The 9617-nt window shown below is 42.7% G+C and overlaps 1 pseudogene; it reads right to left on the bottom strand.

The window, feature by feature from the left end:
• Positions 1-8286: 8286 nt before the first annotated feature.
• On the bottom strand, positions 8287-9032 carry LOC105505515 (annotated as a pseudogene).
• Positions 9033-9617: the final 585 nt, after the last annotated feature.

The following is a 9617-nucleotide window of genomic DNA, read 5'->3' as shown; positions in this document are numbered from 1 at the left end:
AGTTGAACAATGAATGAAGCACAGTCCTTACTTGTAAGTCCTTATAATTTACTGGAGAAGAGAGACAAGCAAATCAATAATTCTAATGTGGTAAGTACCACGATAGGGAAATACACTTTGTTATAGAAATAGAGAGGCCACCTACCTGCCCACTGGTAGTCAAGAAAGCCTTCACAGGGAGGTGACACAAGCTGTCTTTAAAGGCAGATTATAATTATCTGAATTGGGTATGGGAAGTTGGAAGAAGCCTATTTGAAAGAAATGTGCAAAGACCTTCATATTAGGTGGCTCGATATTTGTGAGGAATGACAAGTATGTTGATATGAAGCAGAGCCACAGGGTATGAGTGCATTGGGGAATGGGAGAGTAGTGGGAAATGAGTTTGGACAAAAAGCAGGAGTGAGATAATGATGAGGCTTTCATGCCATGTTTAGTAGTTTGGCATTGTATCTTATAGGATTTGATGACAGATGGATGTGGGGGTAAAGGAGTGGGACAAATGTGGGATAATTCCCAGGCTTCTAATTTGGATGATAGAATGAATGTTGGGAATACAGAGGGGCAGGGTTGTGGGAGATGAGAAAGACAATGAGTTTACTTCAGGACTTTGAGGGATCCTGCCCAGGTGACAACTGACTCTATAGAACTGGCTATCGAGAGAGAGAGAGATCTAGATTTCCAGTTACAGATTTTATTCAATAATAATTACCATTTACTGAGGACTTCCAGCATACCAGATTTTGTTTTAATCCTCATGTTAAATCCTCTTAACAATTCCACAACCACATTTTACAGATGAGGAAGATCAAGGTACATGACTTGTCCAAAGTTGCATGGCCAGCCAGAGTTAGAGCTGGAATGTGAACCAAGGCTGTTACTAGCATCTGCATTCTTAGCCATTGCTTTCTCCAGGAGCCATCCACATGGAAGTGGTAACTGCAACAACAGGTATAGATGAGACTTCAGGGACAGCATGTACAATGAGAACAGTAAATGGCTGAGGCTGCAGTTCTGGAGAATACAACCATTTGTGGGACAAATAGGAGAAGAAGAGCTCATGGAGATGGAAAGAGTTGCCATAGAGGGAAGAGGAAAATGAGGAATGGATACTGTTTAGAAACCCAAGAGGAAAATTTCAAGGCGGAGAGGGTCAACAATGGCAAATATCACAGAGATAAAGTAACTGGGACTGAACAGTATCTTTGCTCTTCCAAAGATACTTCTGTGACTTCCTGGCACCAGGCCCACATTTCCAGTGGATGACCAAACAGAAGCATTTGGGATTTCTACAGGCATCTTCACTTTCTGAGTTCCTTTTCTGTTGATAATATTATTATTTTTTCAGACATCCAGAATATACCCATCAGGATGATCTTTCATGTCCTTCTTCCACATGAGCACCAATGAGCAAATCATGTTGACCCTAACCTGACAATGTTTCTCTCATCTACCTCCTCCTCTCCATGCCTTCTCTGACACCACAGTTCTTTGCTTTATACCCACATCATTGTATTTCTATCCTGATTAGTCTTCTTGCCTCTGCTCACATTTTCCTCTAATCTGCCTTGCCCAATTAATCCTTCTGAAGCCTCATCCTTGCCACGCCACTCCCCAGCTCAGAAACCTTCAGTGGCTCTTGTTTATGGCGTAAATTCCAAATTCCTATTGAAAGCCATCTATAAAATGGCTCTCACTTATTTTTTTACCCCCCTCCCCAAATTACATGCCTTGCAGCCTATTCTCCAGCCAGACTGAAGCAAATGTGTTGTTTCCTGTGTTTGCTTCCTTAGATTCACTGCTTAGAATATCCTTTCCACCTGGATGCACTTTGCTTTCATCTTTCAGGTTCAAATCCTGCCTACCCTTCAAAGGTCATCTCAAATACTATTTTCCTCTGTGAAATTTTTCTAGACTCTTTCCGTCAGAAATAATTTCAGCCTCTCTGAACTCTCATGAGTGTGGCACTTTATACCCCTCTTAGGGCAATTAATGTTTTCTACCTTGTTTTTTGGGGGGTTGGGGAGGGTTAGATATGTCTTAGTTTTTGAAGGCAAGGTCTATTTTTAAGCTACTTGTTTATCCTCACTTTGCTTGCCACGTGCGTGTTCTATATGCAGGTGTTTTTATTGAATATTTATTTATCGAATGAATGGACAGATCTGGCAAAGAGAGCATTTCAATGGATGGCTGGTGTCACTGTCAGGCTGTGACAGTGGGCTATTTCTTTCTTAATTTTCTCTTTAGACAGAGACTTTCTAGTGCCCTGATATCTCAGAAAGATGGTAAAGACCTGTAGTTAATGTTTAAGAAAAGTTCATTTTGGGTAGTGTCAGTGTCTGTGACAGAAGGGTTTAAGCAGATATTTGGTTCCTCAGATATGCGCTAAGGAGCTACATTTTCTTATTTGGGGAAAAATCTGCAGTTCTCTGGAGTATCACAACATCCAGTTTGGTTATTTTTGAAATGTTTAATGTTGCCACCCACTGCAGAGGCAATGTTTAGAATGTGCCTTGCCGGGCGCGGTGGCTCAAGCCTGTAATCCCAGCACTTTGGGAGGCCGAGACGGGCGGATCACGAGGTCAGGAGATTGAGACCATCCTGGCTAACACGGTGAAACCCCGTCTCTACTAAAAAAATACAAAAAACTAGCCGGGCGAGGTGGCGGGCGTCTGTAGTCCCAGTTACTCGGGAGGCTGAGGCAGGAGAATGGCGTAAACCCGGGAGGCGGAGCTTGCAGTGAGCTGAGATCCGGCCACTGCACTCCAGCCCGGGCGACAGACCGAGACTCCGTCTCAAAAAAAAAAAAAAAAAAAAAGAATGTGCCTTTGAAGGTGGATAGATAGCAAGGTGAAAGGAAAAGGTGCTTTTCTTTGGAATGGAATCCTGGATCTCTTGGAAATGTCTTCATGTTTGGTGACTGTATACTATTTCTAGATTTTCCCTTGACTCACAGATAGAACCAGATTAGGGAATTAGAAGCCATAGCCAGGACACTGGACCCAGTTTGGTGGTGCCTGTCTGTCCTGCTTGTGAAATTCAATCTGGAGTATGGAGTTTCCATGGTTGAGCCTTCTATCCTGCATGGGTCTCTTTGGCCTTCTCTGGCCTTTGAGGTATTTTCTTCTCTAGCCACGTGTGGATGAGCTGCTTGTTAAGCAAAATGCAGTGGAACTCAAGGGAAACATCAATGGAAAATGTCTTATGGCATTGTGTTTATTTAGGTTTCAATGTCAAATTTAAATTTTATAATTTGAGCACACGGACAGTTGGCGTTCTTAGCCTCTTACCTACTTGGGCAGAGCTAAATTGATCCTTTGGGCTAAAAACAGACCATTGAATTGCTCTGTTTGCTAGTTTCTATGCCAGACAGATAATCAACAACAAATTTAATTTCTCTTCATCTTCTTTAATGAAGATAGCATATCCTTCCAAGATGCTTATACCCAGCCTTTCTTGTCTATCTTTTCCCCTCTACTCAGTGATGGGTTAGCCAATAGGCAGTTGTGAACCAGGGTAAATGCCACATCTTCATCAAAAGGTGAAGCACAGCCCATTCTGGGGGAGGGGAGGAAAAGATATCTACCATCTGCTGCATTTCTTGAGCAGGTGCTGCAGGGGCTGTCTTATTTTTTTTCATGACTGGGCCATAGCTACCCCTATCCCAAATGAGAAGCTCAAAGATTAAGAAGGTCCTAGCTATGGGTGCCACCCTCTGTTAGCTTGAATATCACTTTGTGCTTTCATCCTCGCTCTCCTTATACTCGCTTTTACCCAATCTCGACTTATTCACAATTACACCTTCCTACATGGAATCTAAAGGGATTGATTTGGAATCATTTTCACTGCAAATCAGTAAATTCACATGTGCTCACAATTTTTTCATATTCTATTTCAGAAGGAATGGTTTTGGTATTTTTGTGTAAGCACTCTAGTGCTTTTCCTTAATTCTTTGTTTCTTTGGTTTTGAGTTCTACATGCTTTTCCCTTCTAATTTGGCCCCATTTATTTCCTGTCCTCTTTTAACCTGTGTCTGATGCCTTTACCTGCTGTTCATTAGAAACTTGAAGGTGACAGAGGTCTTGATTTATAGAATAAGAAATTAGATGGGGCTCTCTTTTTAAAAGGGGGGCTCAAGTCAGAAACACCTTTTGTGCTATGGTCAGAAATTTTATAAATTTTATATGGTGCCTGGAGTTTAGACATTTTATATAAAGTCTGGAGTTGAGAATTAGGAATTTAAATTTATAATTGATTGTCTAAAGACTCTGGATTCCAATTTATGGAGTATGCCAAAATGGGTTGGTAGAATCAGGTGACTCACTGCACAAGCAAAGGTAACCAATCTTTAAGACTTTAGTCAAGATTGTGAAGAGTGACAAACTTAACAAACTGTATCTCCAAGTAGCTGATTAAACTTTCTATAATGACATTGAATGATGTATATATAATATTCTAAGCAATGTAAAGAATTAAAGCCAGTGGGATTGGAAATCATGTACATAAAGCACTTTGTGGTTATTCTTATGGCAAAACATGTTTTTTCATTTAATCATCACCATACCCTTGTAAATAAGGCAATACTGTGACCTCGTCTTACACATAAAGGAACAGAGGCCAGAAAGCTTAGCTTAATTGCCTCAAAGTCACACGCAGTGACTGAGACAATCCAGGTCATCTGACTTCAGATCTCAGCCTCTTTCCATATATTTAAGTCCTTATCTTGGTGAGCAAATGTGACAAAGACAAAAAAATTAACATATGCACATTCAGAATCTTTCCATTCCTCCTGCCTTCTAAAAGAAAGTAGGTTTCTTGGATGGGCAGCTGCTTTTGTTATGTGGTATCTGATAATGAGAAGGGAGAATTGAAGGATTGAGCTACATTGGTTAGGGCAGAGAGGTACTGGAGGGAGAGAAGAATATTCCAGAAAGGGAAACAGGAAGGGGATGACAGCAAATGAAGGCTGAGATTTGAGAGCTAGTTTTTGGGTGTTTGGGGGAGTGTGAGACATGAAGTTGGTAGCACGTCTGTTCTCACGAGAGAGTAGGAAGAGGATGGAGAAAGAGGGTCTCGAGAAGTTTTATTTTTATTATGAAAGGAATGCTCCCTTGGTGCCTTTTAAAGAAATTGCAGTGACAATTTCAGTTGCTTTTCAGATCTCTTTGAAGGCTAACTTGTTCTTTCTTTAGATTTAATGCTTCTCTGCAACTGGTCCAGCTTTATGTGTGTTACATGGGCTCATTAACATGTAACATGTTAATCCAAGTTTTCACTTTCTCACACGCACTTAGGCAGGGAAACAGAGGTCAACAATGTATTGAACACAAACTCAACAATGCCAGAGAGACCTCTGAGGAATAAGCAAAGGAGAAGTTTCTCTCTTCTTGCTCAGCTCTGTTGTTGGAGGCCACACTCAGGCCTGAGTTAAAGTCTCAGGTTTGCATTGTGAGACTCATCACTTCACAGGTTCTTTTCTTCTTATACTTAGGAAATTCTTCTTGGTGCTAATCTGATCCTTCTGTAATTGGGTAATGACCATGAATATCCTTTTATTCGTAGGAAGAGAAACAGCACAGCTCTAAAGGGAGAGTTTTCTTTTTGTTTGTTTCCTCATATTCTCGTATTTCAAAGCTTGTGGTAAGCATGGTCTTGTGACTTGATTCCACTGTATAATAGTCTGGACAGCAGCGGTGGCCATGGGTCATGAACTGGGTATAGAAATGTGCTGCCTTGGCTGAACCGTTGATCTTGTCCCAGGAGAGAAGCCACTGAGTCTCAACTGAGTCAAAGTTGGGAACAGGAGAATCTGGGGCCAGAGGTAGATCCTGGCATATGACTTATCTGAACATCTGGGAACTTTATGTTTGATTTTGTTGAGATTTGATACTTTATCTGCAAGCTTCAGGCTATTAGTTCAGGGAAAAGAAGCTGATTATTCATTAATTTTATACCAATGTTCAGAATGGACTGACAGATCAAGAGCCTGTAGTTTGAATAGGAGTGGAAGCAAGTACTTTTCTTTCTGTCCCTTGAGCTACTCCCTATGACAACACGAAGTAACTAGGCTTGCAAAATCAAGTACATTATTCATTCCAAAATACTGGCCAGTGCTTGATCAATACCACAACTTGGGGGCATTTTTTCATAGCATTTCCTCTGGTTGCCTACTTACTTGCAGCTTCATTTTCCTTAAGATAGCTACTTCGAAAGGAACTGCTGTCATTTGGATGAACAAACCTTGGTATGTGAGTTTTTAAAAAGTCATCCACATTATTTTATTGTTTCACCTTGCAGGTGTTCATTTTTGTCTTAAATAGGCCTCTTTGGGTTGTAAGCAACAATTAAAAAATGAAGTTATTTTAATCGAAACTGCTATAACAAAATACCATAGACCAGGTGGCTTATAAACAACAGAAACTTATTTCTCCCTGTTATGGAAGCTGGGAAGTCCAAGATCAAGGTGATGGCAGATTGGTGTCCAGTAAGGGCTTGTTTCGTGGTTCACAGATAGCACCTATTTGTTGTGTCTTCACATGGCAGATCAGACCTCTTTTAAAAAGGCACTAATCCTATTAATGAGGGCTCCATCCCATGACCTATTCACCTCTCCAAAGGTCTTACCTCCTAATACCATCACCTGAAAGATTAGGATTTCAACATAAACACTCAGACTATAGCCAAGTCAAACTAAAGTAAAAATGGCAATTTAATTCCTCATGTGACTGAGAAGACTATAGATATATCAGTAAGGCTTGATTGTGTCTCGAGGGTCCATCTGTCTTCACCTCTCAGCCTGGCCTCTTCCTGGTTGACTGCAATTTTGTCTATGTTGGCAAGACAGTTGCCAGCACAGACCTAAAGAGATATGAGTAACTGGAGGGGCTTAAATAATTTGGAACTAGTCTGAGAAGCCGTATGACCTTGCTATACTTTGGTTTCCTCATCTGTAAAATGAGATAATAACACTATGTCCATAGAGTATTAAGTGAATATTAAATGAGCCAGTGAAAGATGTATACCTCCACAATTAACATGAGCTTTGGAGTCACACCTGGTTCCATCACTTGCTCAGTTACTTGTGTATGAGGATACTTATAATACTTAATCATAGGTTTTTTGGGATTTAAGATTCTAGAGTGTCTATAAAACCTCTAATAGGGTATCTGGCACATAGAGCCACTCAGTAAATGGTAGCTATTAATTGAGTAGAATTTTGAGAAATGAACATTGATGGCTTGAATGTAAAGGTAAACTCAGGCATGGGGAAGGGCATGGGCAGTGATCCATAAAGGGGGAACTTCTGGCTTGGGGCAGCGAGGTAAGCTTGGGTAGCACCTGTGGTTAGAAATGGGGCTCTTACTCTTTGTGTTAGAATTATGATAAAAACACACACACTAAGAGACAGTCTGGGGCAGAGCCTGTCAGCCAAACAAGAAGTTAGCACCTTTGGAGGAGAGCTCTGGTTCCATCAGAGAGGCTGTGTTTTTGGAAGGATTCTTTTTGTAGAATTTCAGTACTTAGCTTAGTGTTCATTGCACTGACTTGAATTGCCTCTGAAGTCAGAGGGAGTCTTCTTAATATTCTTGATGGTGGCAAATCTTCCACTTATGAGGCGGATTCTACAATTCAGAGCCAAATCGAATGAATTAGGTAGGGGATAAAGCCAAGTAATTCTGATTCAGATTAAAAAAGAAGACCAAACTAGTGTGATTATTTTGTTTTCCCCTCTGGCTTAAACTGGCTTTTGAAAACAACCGTATGAGTAAGTTATATAACACTTTAAAAATCAGTGTCATAATTTTATATTTTATAGGTGGAATACACACACACACACACACACACACACATTTTACAGGTTTAATTCACTTTCTTTTTCTTGTATAAAAACCCTATGTTGTAGCCACAGCTGGAGCCTGGGTCCTCTGCACAGAGACTCTGGTGTGGGTCTTGGCGAGGTGGTCAGGGAATTCTCTCTTTTTTTTTTTTTTGAGACGGAGTCTGGCTCTGTTGCCCAGGCTGGAGTGCAGTGGCCGGATCTCAGCTCACTGCAAGCTCCGCCTTCCGGGTTTACGCCATTCTCCTGCCTCAGCTTCCCGAGTAGCTGGGACTACAGGCGCCCGCCACTTCGCCCGGCTAGTTTTTTGTATTTTTTAGTAGAGACGGGGTTTCACAGTGTTAGCCAGGATGGTCTCGATCTCCTGACCTTGTGATCCGCCCGTCTCGGCCTCCCAAAGTGCTGGGATTACAGGCTTGAGCCACCGCGCCCGGCCGGTCAGGGAATTCTTGCTAGGGAGACTTGGTGAGTACAGCCGCCTTCCAGAGGTTGGGAGTCGGGTAGCTGTAGGTCTTAGAGAAGGCATCAAAGGTGGCCTTGGCGAAGTTACTCAGGGTGGCAGTGCAGCCCCTGGCTGAGGTGTAGCAGTCATCGATACCAGCCATCATGAGCAGCTTCTTTGGCGTAGGCGCCAAGACGATACCAGTGCCCCTGGGCGCGCAGATGAGGCGCACCAGGACAGAGTCGCAGCGGATTGTCGCCTTGCAAGGGACGGTGTAGGGCTTGCTGATCTTGTTCCCCTAGTAGCCTCTGCGCACAGGGACAATGGAGAGCTTGGCCAGGATGATGACCTGTGGATGGCAGTGGCCACCTCCTTGGAGCACTTAACACCCAGACCGACATGACCATTGTAGTCAGCGATGGCAACAAACTCCTTGAACCTGGTGCGCTGGGCCGGAGCGGGTCTGCTTCTGCACCGGCATAATCTTCAAAACCTCCTCCTTGAGAGAGGTCCTCCAGGAAAAAGTCAATGATCTCAGATTCCTTGATGGGCAGGGAGAAGAGATAGATCTCCTCCAGGGACTTGATCTTCATGTCCTTGACCAGGCAGCCCAGTTTGGTGATAGGCATCCACACCTTATCCTCGGCCTTGTCTCTGCGAGCTGCGTGGCCTCGGCCTGGCCTGGTCCAGGGCAGCGACCCCGCCCCGAATGCCACTGCCGAAACCTGCAGGGAAGCCACCGTGGTTCCCCATCCCAGGGCCCGTCTGCCGTCTGCTGCATCAGTGTCATCTACCATTTGATGTTTTCTCAGAGAAGAAGCTACATGTGGAATATATTAACTCAATAAATTGTGTGTACTTGTTAGACATTAGGCATGATAGTAAGTGCTAGGGTTACAAAGTATTGCCTTTTGGGGAACCCATGGTTGTTGGGGAGAAACCAGAAGATCAGTCATCATAGTGCGGCAGGATCAGACTTGTGGTTTGTTCAGGTTCTGGGAGCAGTCACTGCAGTGAGAATGGGTGAGTTGGGGCACACTGTGGTGTCTGGGAAATTTTAAAATAGAAGTGATCCTTGAGCAAGAAGTTGAAGGATGAATATGGATTTATACAATAAGCAAGGTGTAGAGATGTGTGTGCGTGTGTGTGTGTGTATTTCATAAAGAAAGACATGCATGTGTAAAGGCCTGGAGGCTGTTGATGTCAGCAGAATGTTCTGAGGAATGAGTAAGATGAAATAGATGAAACACTTAAGGGCATTTTTTGTCCATTAGTGGAGGCTAGGAGAGGCATTCAATGTCTAGTGTCTAGGGTTAGGATTTGAAGAATCTTTTTAAGATG

Source organism: Colobus angolensis, unplaced genomic scaffold (assembly GCF_000951035.1).
Source record: "Colobus angolensis palliatus isolate OR3802 unplaced genomic scaffold, Cang.pa_1.0 Scaffold126, whole genome shotgun sequence".
Classification (NCBI taxonomy): domain Eukaryota; kingdom Metazoa; phylum Chordata; class Mammalia; order Primates; family Cercopithecidae; genus Colobus; species Colobus angolensis.
The sequence above is the reverse complement of the archived record's forward strand: the minus strand, read 5'-3'. Positions and strand labels throughout refer to the sequence as shown.